The 15,013-nt window shown below is 35.8% G+C and overlaps 2 pseudogenes; both read left to right on the top strand.

Moving 5' to 3' along the window:
• Positions 1-205: 205 nt before the first annotated feature.
• Positions 206-1,157, top strand: LOC101706881 (olfactory receptor 10AG1-like; annotated as a pseudogene).
• A 1,050-nt stretch (positions 1,158-2,207) lies between these two features.
• LOC101706510 (olfactory receptor 10AG1-like) lies at positions 2,208-13,484 on the top strand (annotated as a pseudogene).
• Positions 13,485-15,013: the final 1,529 nt, after the last annotated feature.

Below are 15,013 nucleotides of genomic sequence, written 5' to 3'. Positions count from 1 at the left end.
CTCTTGAATGAAACTTAACTGCATGCCACTTCACCTGTGAAGTTTCAAATCTCATGTCATGTAAAAGGCAATGAAAATTAGAAATAGCATAAGAGATCAAGTAAGTATATTTACAGACCCAATAAGGTAACACAACAGGGCATGTCATTTGAAATACAAATGAATTGACAAGCCTGAATACACCGTATCTACAGAAGTTATGCAAATGGGAATAGAAATATCAAATACCATTACACTGGTTGAATTTGTATTCTTGGGGTTTTCTGATGTTCCCAACCTTCAGTGGATCCTCTTTGGAATGTTTTTACTGATGTATCTGACAATTCTGATGTGCAATAACCTTATAATACTAATAGCAAAAGTTGACCCTGCTCTTCAGACGCCTATGTATTTTTTTCCTCAGCAACTTTTCCCTTGTGGAAATCTGTTACATAACCATCACGATCCCGAGAATGCTCACGGACCTTTGTACCCAAAAAGGAAATATTTCTGTGGTTGCCTGTGCCACGCTAATGTGCTTCGTCCTCATGCTAGGAAGCACAGAGTGCTTCCTGCTGACCGCAATGGCCTATGACCCCTGCTTGGACATCTGCCACCCCCTGCCTTAGGCCCTGATCATGAACCGCAAGTTCTGCGTGCAGCTCGTGGCTGCCTGCTGAATCTGTACTGTTCCTGTTATGATTGGACAAACCTGCCAGATTTCCCCTTTGCCCATTTTTGGGTCTAACATAATTGATCACTTCTTTTCTGACATCCCCGCGGTACTAAAGCTGGCTTGCGGGGACATATTTGCGAATGAGACAGCAGTCTATGTGGTGCGGGTGGTGTTTTGCCACTTTTCCCTTTCTGCTGATCATCATGTCCTATGGCAGAATTGTCTCCCCAGCCTTCTGAGAATGCCCTTGGTGGGCGGGAGGGCCAAAGCCTTCTCCACCTGCTCCTCTCACCTGACAGTTGTGGTCTTATTCTATGGAACAGCCAGCATCACTTATTTACACCCCAAACCAAGGCAGGGTGAAGACATGGGAAAGCTCCTCTCTCTTTTCTACACCATTTTGGTCCCAACTCTGAATCCCATCATCTATTCACAGAGGAACAAGGACATCATGTTGGCCCTGAGAAAGCTACTAAGTTACCAGCATTGTGTTAAGACTTGAAAACTCTGAAATAGTATGCTGATCTCATAATCATGTAGCATTCCAAATGTATTTGGAAAATATTGAGATGTTTCCTGCATAACTCTATAGTGCTAGTTTATAACATGATTATCAAATGACATTAGGTAAAATGACCTTGTTTTAGTTTACTTAAAACCTTGATCCAATCTATGTAAAAATTTAACACTTTAAAGGTCATTGTTCTCATTTTTCAGATCAGCCCTTTTTCTCATGTCTGACTATTGATTTAAGAGCTTAACCAGTCCAATAGGAGATGAACTGAACATTTTATATACCTAGTGATTCAGGTCATCTAGGGGAATGAAGTGTCTTCAAACTTCTCTTTCTTTTGTCTATTTGTTTGTTTTCTCTGATCTTCTGTCTGCATTTAACTAGAGAAAAATACTAGAAGTAGCCTTGGTACTGAGGTCAGGGTACTGTGTTTTTCTTTTTGTTTTTCTTTTCATCTTTTCCCATTTTCTATCTTGTCTCATCATTCATGATTTTGCAAAACTATACTTCTTGCTCCCTCCTTCATTGTCCCAGATCTCACTATTCCATAATAACTTTAGTCTCTCTAATTTAAATATTTTTTAAATTTAAAAAATGGATTGTCAGCAATTTACCATTGCTGTCTCTGTCTCTATCCATTTCCTTCTATTTTCTTTCCTCTCGTGGCCAGCTAGGACTGTTCAGCAGTAACCTCAAACCCTCTTGTCAGAGCTTTTGTTCTTGCTTGGTAAGAACAAAAAAATTACAAATGTTTTATAATTCTTTTTCTCCATGTGCACAACATTGATTTAAACAATTCATTTTGTTTAAAAATTATTGCTCTATTTAGTATTAGTAATGCCAGGAATTTTCATTATAAACTCTCAATACCCCATTGTAGTGGGTTGGACTCTGGTCCCTCAAAATATTTCTCTGTAACAACAAATGTTACTTTATTTGAAAAAAATGGGAGATGTAATACAGTCAGGTATATTGAAAGGGAAATCATCATGGTTTAGGTTGGGCAATCAGCCAATGTCCTTTTTCAGCATATGAGAGATGGAGAAAAAGTTTGAAAAAGACATGAAAGAAGGGGAAATGTCACATGAACCTGGAAGCATAGTTGGAGTGACTCCACTACAATCAAGGAAGGCCAAAGCCACTCCAATGTGGAAAAGGCAAGGAATGTTCTCCCTTAAAGGATTCACAGGATATGAAGCCCTACAACACTTGCAATTTGTACCTGGCATGGAGTTTTCTGAGACTAATCATATGTCCTTCTGAGTCTTCTACTTTGGGATTATTACTTAAGGCACAAACCGGAAAATAATATACCGGGTAAAGAGGCCTCGCATTAAAGTTCTATTTCAGTCATCTGTAATGGATTCTGTATTTTGCCTGATTACTGCTGATATCCCAACCCTCTTCTTGTTTTATGTTTCCATCAATTTTGTGAGATATTTTGTATTGTTTACACAGAATATGATAAAGCCCACTCATTTAAATGAGACAAAAACAAACAACAATGAAAAAAAAACAAAGCAATAAACTAGGCATGTTTAATCATTCCAGGAGGCCAAGCTATAGCTTCTCCAGGCCAGGGTGACCAGCCCCATGTGTACACTGGCAGTGATTATTGGACATGCCTTTTAAATTGTTAAGCTGTTGGCCTGGTTTTCTAAAGCCACCTAACATGTGACCACACTTAGAAGCTGAAGACCTCCTGAATCCTCATCTCCCTCTTCTAGTTCATACATCAGAAAAAGGGTGCCTGGTTTTTCTGCCATAGTCAATGGGCCAAATTCCTGTCATGCTGCTGTCGGGGAGGATACTGGATTCAAGGTTCCCGTTTTGGCACAGTCTGGTTCCTCAAGGTTGTAAAACTTTTGTCCAGTTTCTTACCTGAAGTCAGCTAGAAGCAAGTGTCAGATCCTAGATGACAACCACAGTCACTGCTTTTCTGGCCTCTTCCAATCTAATCTTGAATCCCAGGCTTTCTACTCTGTGTTTACTACACTTAGACTTAAATGCTATTATGTGTGGGTCCCATTAGAACGGATGCTTTATAATTACCTCTGCAACTGTCTTTTTAAAAGAATTTTATTTAGGCATTTGTTGCTGCCTCTTTCTGCTTCCTTTTTTCCTATTTCTCATAAATCAAGAAAGCTGCACTGGCAGCGACAATGTGTTGAGGTTTACTGATTTTGCTTCTGAGTGCTTTTTGGTTGTTGTTACTTTTAAAACTCTGCTCTTTTATAATTCTTTTTCTCCACAAGCACAACATTGATTTAAACAATTCATTTTATACATAGTTATAATGGACCATTCTGCTAGTTCTCTAATGCTCATTGTGGTAAAAATAAAATGGTCTTAAAAACATGAACTTGATGGATCAGTAATTGCTGAGAAGAGAATATTCGGAAAACTAAATTCTACAACAGACAAAGGGACAGTGACACATAGCAGGAACCCCAACACATGGGCACACAGATCACATGGACACACTTGAACTTGAAAAACATTTTAACTACAGAATAGAGTTAATTTTTAATAAATTTTCCATTTAATAAAATATCCTATCTTAAACTTGATCAAATATGTGACAAGGAAGAAAAGTAGATATTTGCTTACCTAATGGATCAACAATGTAATTCTTGGTAACTTGGAAATCTGAGTATTAAACTTAATATAATGAATCTTCATGAATATAATGTGTATTATATTCATGACTCTAGTATGAGAACAATATTTTTCATGCATTCATTGAGTCTGGTCAGTCAGAGAAAGGCAATCTCTATTAACACAAAAGTTGTGGATCTATGCTTTCATATAAAAAGAATAAAAAGAAAATATGGTGATAAAGAAAAGGATAACTCAAAGATGATTATGTCTTTTAAGGCATGAGCAACTGATTATAGCCTTGAGTTTATGAGAGTATCTCTGTAATCATCTTTCATTACAAAATGTACAAAGAGAGTCATGGGAACTTACAGTAAATTTTTCATATTGGTTACCTACAGTTCCCATAGAGGTGTATTCATTACACAAAAATGATAGGATTTAAAAAATTCATTTACTTTTCTGTACTGTTTACAGTAGATGTGAAAGCAACAAAACTTGGTTAATGTAGTTTTCTCATTAGGATTTACTTAAGAAAGAAATGAATATAGTTCCATCTTCAAAGTGCTCAAAGAGAGAGAAAACAAAACTCTGTCAGGATATAATTTTTTAACTAGTGAAATTACCCTGCAAGAGAGACAATGATATTTTATAATAAAAAATATATCTACCAATTAAAGGGAAGAATAGATCAGTAAAAGACTTACAATTGAGAAATACAAAAGGAATTCTTTGAAATTAAAGAAAAATAAGACAGTTGGAAATTTAAACCAGAAAGTGAATCAATCGAAATACAATAAATTCATACATATTGATAGCCATTTTCACATTTAAAGTGTTTTGTAGCAAGAAACAATATCATAAAACAAAAATGATGCATTTTTGTGTTAACAAATAAGTGAATGTAAACAGTCTCATCTGACTGTGAATATATGAACATAACTATATAATACACAGTGTGGATAGGTATGTGATGACTTCAAAAACATATGCTCCAGATTCTTATCTGTGTGCAGAACCAGAAATAGTTCAATAGGGGATGGGAGCTTAGAGGAAAGATTCCTCTTTGTTTTCTGCCCTTGCTTAAATTGTGCTATCCAGGTGACTTGTATTTTCAGAGAATCAGATTCAACCTTAAAGAGAAGGCATATATGAATGCAAAAGACCTAGATATTTTAGGAAGTGTGACATGCTTATATTTCCATAAACTTAATTTAAGTGCAAAATCTAACAATTCTGAAAAGGGTTTTCACCACAAATACTGCTGTCACCCAGCATAGCATGGGTATGGTATGAAACACATAGGACGTTTTTCAAATGACCTGCATCTGGATGAATTGTGGGAACAAAAGTAAATGAGGAAACTACCTTTCAATTAGTAAAGGGCCTGAATCCAATAGTAAGAAATTTAAATTTTTTTTGAAATGTAGACAATTGCTTTTTCACTCGCAGCAAACTTGCCCTACACTGACTGAGGGAGCTGACAGCAAATAGAGGAAAAAGGCAATCAAGGCTCTATTGAAAAAGTAGATCTCAAAAATTGGCCAGAACAAATGCCAAATAGACACTCACTTCTGGAAGTTCCACTGATGCACAAGAGTAGAAGCTCCCTGGGGTGAGTGTGACTGTTCCTATTTAAGAGAAGGCATAGTTTAAAAAATAAACACAGGTATTGTAGCATTCAAGTGACTTCCTGGGAAAAAGAGGTTATGGATTTATCCATGAAATATTTCTTAAAACTTCTTTTTTTAATTCTATAAAGCAGTTGATTCTTTTTTTAAATTTGTTCCCCATTATCTTTATTGGTACATTTTAGATATAAAATACAGTTACATTCATCATGGGGATCTTGTATCATTACATGAGTGTCTTGGTTATTTTTTTCCCCTTCCCTTGCCCTCCCTTTACCCCCTCCACCCTTCCCTATTTGCAAAGACTTTGTTTCCATTTTTTATACTCTTGTCATATTTTTTCCTTTCCCTTTTTTTCCTTCCTCTACCTCTCCCAATTCCCCTGCTCTTTTAGACCTTTTCTATCTGTTATACAATATCAGTTATAAATTTTTTTAAATTACAATATTAAGATCTAGGAGACATTACTACAGATTTTACAGAATTTAAAAGGCTATAGAAAGTATATCACAAAAATCTATTTTGAAATAAATTTGATAACTTCTAAGAAGTACCTTGGAAGACAAATTAATGAAACTAACCCTGGAGGAAATATAAAATTTGAATAGCACCTATTAAAGAAAGTATATTCCTAGCTTGAAAACCTACCTATATGACAACAGCAGGCTCATAAACATTTTAACTGATAAATTATATCAAACAATTAAAGCAGAAAAAAGAAGGAACACTTCTCCCCTCATTTTAGGAACTCAACATTGTGCTAATCCTAAAACTGGATAAAGATAATAGAAGAAAAAAGTATGAACATAGATAGAAATTTAGTTAACAAAACAAACTATTGGAAGTCAGATCTGGCAGGATGTAGAAAGCAGTTTTGTTATAGGGGTGGCAGTGTTGGTTTACCTTTGGAAGATCCACCCCCAAAAGTCATCATTTAAATGGAGGAAAGGAAAAAGCCATATGATCCTGTCAGTAGTTGCAGAAAAAGTATTGGACTAAATTCTACAGCTGTTCATGGTAGAAGCTATCAGGAGACTAGAAGTAGAATAGAAACTTCTCAACAGATTAAAGACATGTACTCCATACTTCCAGAGAGAATGCCTTATATAAATGGAGAAAATACAATGCTTTCCCTTTAAGGTGGGGAGCAAGGGCAGATATGCTTACTCTTTATCTGTTCATTAAACATTGAAACCTAGTCCCCACCAAAATAGTCTGGCAATGAAATGACACAACTAGGATAGGATTGGCAAGATAGAAGCAAAATCTTTATATGTAGATGAAATGATCATCTAGAGAGAGAATACTAAGAAATCTCTAGGAGCCCCTAGGACTTGTATTTGAATTTAGCAGGATTAGAAAACACAAGGTATATATAAAAATTCAGGTCTGTGTATACTTGCTATAAATGAAGAATTGGATTCTGAAATTTAAAAGTTATGTAGGAGTACAAAGGACCTAGAAAAGTTAAAAACAAAAACAAAAACAGTGTTGGAAGATGTTTAGTACCTAATTTTAAGACTTCTTCTAAAGCTACAGTAATCAAGGCAGTGATGGTGTAAGGAAAGACATATAGATCATGTGAATAAAACAGAGAATCTAGAAATAGAACCACACATATACGTTCCACTGAGTTTTTAAAGATTATTTAACATTAGCATTTTATAGGATATAAACTCGATTCAAGGGCTGAGGAAGAGATAGTGTTTTCAGCAAATGGCACTAGAACACCTCCCCGGTACCAAAAAAAAAAAAAAAAAATTAACCTCAACCCTTTTTTTCCATACATGAAAATAACTTGAAGGAATCTATGAACCTAAATATGAAAGCTTAAAAGTATAAAACTTTAAGAAGAAATTATAAGGGAAAATATTTATGAATTCAGGGTAGGCAAGAACTACCTAGGATACAAAAAACAGGATGTATAAAAGAAAAAAATTGATAAATGAGATTCCATCAAACTGAGAACTTCAAATGACATAATTAAAATGAAAAGTAGTCCTTAAACAGACCATATTTACAATGCATATAACCTATGACCAGAATATATAAAGAATTCTTAGAGTTCATTTATAGACAATCCAATTAAAAAATAGACATAAGAAAATGATAAATAGCCAGTACAGCACAAGGAAAGGTGTGCAACTCTAGATTCAGAAAAATAGTAATTAGTGCAATAATAAGATTGAATTCTACACTCATTAGGGAGGTGAAGTTAAAAGTTTTCAAAGCCTTGTCATGACTTTTTCTTTTTGTTGGATTCTCCCCTTTCGTGTTTAATTTGTCATGCCCAATGGATTCATTCTGCTGGGTTTCCTGGGGGTTGTGATCCTCATTGTCTTTTCCTAGTGTATTGTTTAAAATTTTTTGGAGTGCCGGTTTGGTATTCATGAAGTTCCTGAGGTGCTCTTTATCATGAAAGTTTCTTATTTCTCCATCCATTTTGGAAGATAGTTTTACAGGGTACATCAATCTGGGTTGGAGGGTCTTTTCCTTTAGGGCTTGAAATACATCACTCCAAGCTCTTCTTGCCTTGAGGGTTTGTGTTGAGAAATCTGCTGTGATTCTGATGGGCTTTCCTTTGTATGTGATTTGTTTCTTTTCTCTCACTGCTTGTAGAATTTTGTTCTTCTGTTGGATTTCTGGAATCCTATCTATTATATGCCTATGTGTAGATTTTTTTTTATTAAGGCTAGCTGGTGTCCTATATGCCTCACTTATCTGTATGTCAACTTATTTTCTGCTGCTTGGGAAGTTTTCTGCCATCACTTCTGTGAATAGTTTTTTATATTGTCTGCACACCCTCCTCTTTCTTCATTGACTCCAATCAGTCTTATGTTATTCTTCTCTGCATCATCTGGCAGGTGCTGAATTGATTTCTCCTGTTCCCTTACAATTTTAAAGCAATTTTTCTTTTCCTCCTCACTAATTGAAACCTTATCTTCTATGTCTGAAAATCTATCCTCACATTGGCTCATTCTGCTGTGCAGACTTTCGATGGAGTTTTTAATCTCCTGGTAATCTGTTTGTATCTGTTTTATGGATTCCATTAGTTTCCTATGTTGGGATTCCATCATGTTCCTCAGATCCTCTACTTTTTTTTATGTGTGTCCTCTCTAGATTTATTCATCATGTCTTGCACCATGAGCAAAATCTTTGCTGTTATCTGAGTAATTATTTCTGATTTCATTTTTTCCCAGATCCTCTTTTGTTGTCAGTTCAGAGAGTCCAGATGGTTGAGTATCAGAGTGTTCCATCTCATTTCCCTTTGGGGTTGCTGTAGGTCATCTGGAACTCTGTTTTTGAGGTTTGTTTATGTGTTTTCTCAATTCCACGGGAGGGTGGTGCTTCTGGCACCCACGCAGCTCACCTTCTCTGCCCTAGGAGCTTGGGATGGCAGTGGGGGAGCTTCCCTCTGGGTTCTGGGACCAGCTCAGCTTCTCTGCCCTAGCAGCCTGGGATGGAGGCAGGGAGCTTCCTTCCGGGTGCTAGGACTGGCTCACCTTCTCTGCCACTTCTTAAAATTTCTTGCACTGCTTAATGTGAATTTGTGAAGGTGAGCTCTGCTAGAAATATGAGCCTGTTTTCTTTAAGGATGATTTCAAATTAATAAACCTCAGTTCTTTGCCTGAAAATGAGTTAGCTCATATAATTCATGAATCTGATCAATTTAATTTCAAAGTTAAATAAAATAAGGTATGCTTCAAATCTTCTTAATTATGTTAGTAATAGTAGTGATTTAAATGAGATAAATTTGAAAACTAATAGCAATTGAAAGAGAGAAATAGAAGAGAATTTTTCTGAACAGTTGTATTCATCAGGATATCAAGTCAAAAGGATCAGATTGTTGAATCCAATAGTAGGCAAGTGTAGTGGATTTGAGAAGACAGGAAAATACAGACTTGGAAAGTTGTAGAAGAAGAATTAAGAAAATGTAGCAAGGTGTAAAAATTTTAAAGCAGTGTAGAATGCTTCACATTGGATAATCACAATATAAAAGAGCAAGAATATTTTTTCAAATATATACATTTATTGGTACATTTTAGGTATAAAATATATTTACATTTATCATTGGGTGTTTGTACGAGAACATGATGCATCTTAGTTTTTATTTTTACTCTCATTATCTGTGCACCCTTCACCCCCTCCACCCTTTCCTATCTACACAGAGTTTGATTCCATTTTTTTCTCATATTTTTTTTTCTTTCCCTTCTTCCCTTTCCCCTATCCCTTCCACCATCCCCAAACCCTTGGACCTTTTCTTATTTCAAAGTATCAATTATTCATTTTAATCATTTTCATCCTTATTTACACTTTCAATTTCTCACACTAGAGAAACTATTCAGTATTTACACAGGTGTGTCCTATTTATTTCACTTAAGAGTATGACCTCAATATGCATCCATTTAGCTATATATGTCTCTAGTTTCTCATTCTTTCTGGTTGAGCAGTACTCCATTTTATTAAAAAAAAAACCCACATCTTCTTTATCCGGTTTCCAATCAATGGGAATTTGGGCTGTTTCCAAGCTTTAGCTATTACAAATTGTGCTGCTATAAACACAGGTGCACATATATTGCTGTGGTATGATTCTTTTAATTCTTTGGGGAAGATTCCCAGTAGGGGAATAGCTGGGGCAAATGGGACCTGTAGTCCTAGTTCTCTGAGGTATCTCCATACTGATTTCCACAGTGGTTGCACCAATCTACATTCCCACCAACAATGGAGAAGGGCTCCTTTCTCTCCACACCCCTGCCAGTATTTGTTATTGGTTGATTTCTTGATAGCAGCCATTCTTTGTGGGGTGAGGTGGAATCTCAGTGTTGTTTTCATCTGTATCTCTCAAATGACCAGTGATGTTGAACATTTTTTCATATATTTACTTACTGTTTTTACTTCTTTGTCTGAGAAATGTCTTTTCATTCTGGATGCCCATTTTTGAATTGGGTCTTTTAATTTGGGATGTCTGATTTTTTTCAGTTCTTTATATATTCTTGATAGTAGACCTTTGTCTGAGCTACAGCTGCTAAATATTTCTTCCCACATTGTAGATTGTCTTTTAGCTCTGTTGGTAGTTTCTCTTGGAATGCAGAAGCTTTTTAATACAATGAGATCCCAGTTGTTGATTCTTTGTGCTAGCTCCCATGCTACTGAAGATTTGTTCATAAAGTCTTTTTCTATGTCACTGTCATCAAGAGTTCTATCTAACTTATCTTCCAGCAAGTTTAGTGTTTCTGACTTAATATTTAGATCTTTAATCCACTTTGATCTAAGTTTAGTGTGTGGTGATAGGTATGGGTCTAGTTTTAATTTCTGACAGTTTGAAATTCAGTTTTTCCAACATCATTTATTAAATAGGCTATCTTTCCTCCAATGAGGGTGATTGGCTCCTTTGTCAAAGATGAGGTGACTGAGTATGTCTAGAGTTGTTTCTGCATCTTCTAATCTATTCCACTGATCTTTGGGTCTGTTTCGTTGCCAGTACCATGCTGTTTTTATCACAGTTGCTTTGCAGTATTGTTTCAAGTTGGGGATTGTGATGCCCCCAGCCATGTCTCTGTTGCCTAGAAATGCTTTTGCTATTCTAGGTTTCTTCTGTTTCCAAATGAATTTTTGGATTGTTTTCTCTTGTTCTGTGAAGTATATTGTTGCAATTTCAATTGGCATTGCATCAAATCTATATAGCAGTTTTGGAAGTATGGTCATTTTCACTATACTGGTTCTTCCTACCCAGGAACAAGGGATAGCTTTCCATTTTCTTATAACCTCTTCAATCTCCTTCTTCAGAGTGCTGTAGTTTTCAGTGTAGAGGTCTTTTGCTTCCTTTGTTAGGTTGATTCCTAGATATTTCATTTTTTTAGATGAAGAGAAAGAATGTTTTGATTTTGCTTTGAGTTTTATTCATTTTTATATTTTCATTAGCATGTGTTTGCAGTATATGCACTTTACAACCATCTTAGGGAGTGGGTATATGTATAAAAGATAGCTGAATTCTCTTTTAAAAATTCCCTTCCTTTTGTTCCCATCTCCCTTATTCCTTCTAAAAATCCCTTTCCTCACTTTTATTCATATTGATATTATCAATTTGCAATATGTCTCATTTGAACAAGGCAAAGTACAAATAAAGAGCACCAGAAAGTATTGGCAGAGAAGCCAGGCACATAGATATCTTGCCAATGGGAAGGGGGCTAGGAGAACAGCAATGAGAGGATTAGGGCCTATGAAAGGGAAACAAGGACAATCAAGGTATGATTTCCTTTTATTTACCATTATGTACTTTAGCAACTAGAAGGACCAGTGTATACCACTATTGGGTTAAATCAAACTTGCACTTTAATAGGAAAATATTAGCAAAAGAATATAGGGTAAAGTTGCATTTGATTGAAAGGAAAGTATATAACAATGGAAACAACTAAAGAAGACAGGACATAGAAGAATAGAATGATGAATTAGTCATGATTTTCATTAAGTTCAAGTTTAGTTGATATTTATTGTTCAGGGGAAAGGAGGTATTAACAGAGAAAATCATTATTATTCTGATTTTAATAGATTTAATATTTGGTATACTGGATGGGAGAGGTGCATATAGAAAAACAGTAATCATGCATTTATTTTCTTCTTAATGCCGAACAGATTTAGGAAAATTGCTTCCACTGGACTGCTAAAGGAGGACATAAAACCCACTTTTTATTAAGAATTAAAGAAAAGCTTCCAGAGAATGGCCTTGAAAGTAAAGAAGATGGAATACAATTATTAATACAGAGAAAAACAATGACCTGGGCAAAGCAGAGAAAAAAACCTGTAAACTAATTCTAATTAAGGGCAAAAGAAGGAGATGATATTGCTCTATGTGCTTTAAAGATTGGTAATAATGTGCATTTCTCAATATTATTCGGTATCATTACAACAAAATGTAATAAAGTGTTAGATTTTATCTCTTGAATGAAACTTAAATGCATGCCACTTCACTTGTGAAGTTTCAAATCTCATGTCATAGAGGAAGCAATGAAAATTAGAAATAGCATAATAGATCAAGTAAGTATATCTGCAGGCCCAATTAGGTGACACAGCAGGGCATGACCTTTCAAATACAAATGAATTGACCAGTCTGAATACACCATATCTACAGAGGATACGCAATTGGGAACAGAAATATCAAATACCACTACACTGGTGGAATTTGTATTCTTGGGGTTTACTGATGTTCCCAACCTTCAGTGGATCCTCTTTGGAACACTTTTACTAATGTGTCTGACAATTTTGATGTGCAACAGCCTTATAATACTAACAGCAAAAGTTGACCCTGCTCTTAAGATGACTATGTATTTTTTTTCCTCAGCAACTTTTCCCTTGTGGAAATCTGTTATGTAACAGTCACAATCCCAAGAATGCTCATGGACTTTTGTACCCAAAAAGGAAATATTTCTGTGGTTGCCTGTGCCACGCTAATGTGCTTTGACCTCATCCTGGGAGGCAAAGAGTCCCTCCTGCTGACCGCGATGGCCTATGACCACTACTTGGCCATCCGCCACCCTGTACATTAAGCCCTGATCATGAACTGTAAGTTCTGCATGCAGTTTGTGGCCTCCTCCTGGATCAGTATGGTTCCTGTTATGATTGGACAAACCTGCCAGATTTTCTCTTTGGCCTTTTGTGCATCTAATAGAATAGATCACTTCTTCTGTGACATTCCCCCAATACTCAAGCTTGCCTGTGGGGACCCATTTGAGAATGAGACAGCAGTCTATGTGGTGGCGGTAGTGTTTGTCACTTCTCCCTTTCTGCTGATCATCATCTCCTGTGGCAGAATTGTCTCCAGCATTCTCAGAATATCCTTGGTGGGCGGGAGGGCCAAGGCCTTCTCCACCTGCTCCTCTCACCTGACAGTTGTGGTCTTATTCTATGGAACAGCCAGCATCACTTATTTACAGCCCAAACCAAGGCAGGCTGAAGACACGAAAAAGCTCCTCTCTCTTTTCTACACCATTTTGATCCCAACTCTGAATCCCATCATCTACTTGCTAAGAAAGACATCACGTTGGCCCTGAGAAAGCTACTAAGTTATCACCATGGTGTAAAGACTTGAAAAGTCAGAAATAATTTGCTGATGTGCTGCATTAGAAATAATTTGCTGATTGTGCAGCATTCCAAATACATTCAGAAATATCCAGATATTTCCTTCATAACTATAAACTGCTAATTTATAACATGATTATCAAATAACCTTATGTAAAATGATCTTGGTTTTAGATATTTTTCTTAAAACCTTGATATAGTCAGTGTAGAATTTTAACATTTTTGAAGATCATTGATCTCGTTTTGCATGTCAATCCTTTTTCTCTTATCTGAGTATTGATGTACGATCTTAAACAGCAAGGTCCTCTGTTTTATTCCCTGGTAAAGAAAAAATATATACATATATTTACATACCTAGTTTTATACAATATATTATATCTCTAATATGTATAATAATATAAAAATGTTTTATTATTTCACTGTGTTATAATTATTTTAATATGTTTAAAATTTATCACTTATTCACTGTGAGACTTCCCATGCACTATTTGATCCAGAATTCAAAATGGTAGAATACCAATGCAGAGAACAAATTTTATATGCTAATTTCTCAAACATCTCTAGTTGATGGAAAATAAGCCAAAAAAATAATTACCTATTTTTCTCTTTTTACACATAAAATATAATGATAAGAAATAAAATTCTCTTCAATAACGAAATTTCTTCTTTGGTGATTTTCTGATATTTTCAATCTCTGATGTTTAAAAATATTTTCTAATCTATGTCAGAATCCTGGGAAGCATGTGACCTATGGCAATGATTTCATACTCAGGATCAGCCCAGCAGTTCATACTCCATTAATTTTTCTCACTATCTTTTACATTTCATATTCTTAGACATTCACTACCTCACGGACTCAGCAATCAAGTGTTTTGTTTCCTTGCCTGTGCTGTGCACTCATGCTCTGTCCTTAGATGCTGGTTTCCTCTGGACAGTGAACCTGTGACAGCCAGGGCACCTCTGGTGTCCATGCCCAGTGCCTTCCATTAGGGACCTCAAGCTTTGTGTTGAGTTAACTATGGGCTCTGGGGTCAGGAGAGTTTGGCATCAGATATGGAGTTTAAGGAAGATTTTGCCCATCTTGTTTGATGACTCTATGAAAATCAATGCCTTGTTGTGCAACATTTTTTGAATACTAAGGCTACGCTGGTGAGGTACTTTTGTGAGTGAGACACTGGTTAGCACAAGTGTCATGCTGTTTTCACTGATCCTTTCTTTGATGATGCTTGACACCCACAAGAATAAAACATCCCACTATCATCAAGTTATCCTCAACACCAGGACAAGTCAGAACCTCCTGATTGGGCCTATCTCAGTGGTGGCTTTTTATTAAAGTACGTTTATGATGCAAACTGAACTATGCTCCCAGAAGAAACACACTTTACTAATTTTTCCATAACTTTGTTACCCTAACCTTTGACCTGGAGTTATATAGTCTTAGAAATAAAAATCTCATTATGGCCTTGAATAAATGCTTTTGTATAACATATAATGATTTATTTTCTCAATCAAATCTTGCCATTACTTAGAAATACAGCT

Source organism: Heterocephalus glaber, unplaced genomic scaffold (genome assembly GCF_053883595.1).
Source record: "Heterocephalus glaber isolate CG9 unplaced genomic scaffold, H.glaber_assembly_v1.0 deba00000896, whole genome shotgun sequence".
Taxonomy (NCBI): domain Eukaryota; kingdom Metazoa; phylum Chordata; class Mammalia; order Rodentia; family Bathyergidae; genus Heterocephalus; species Heterocephalus glaber.
This window is presented reverse-complemented; position numbering and strand designations above follow the sequence as displayed.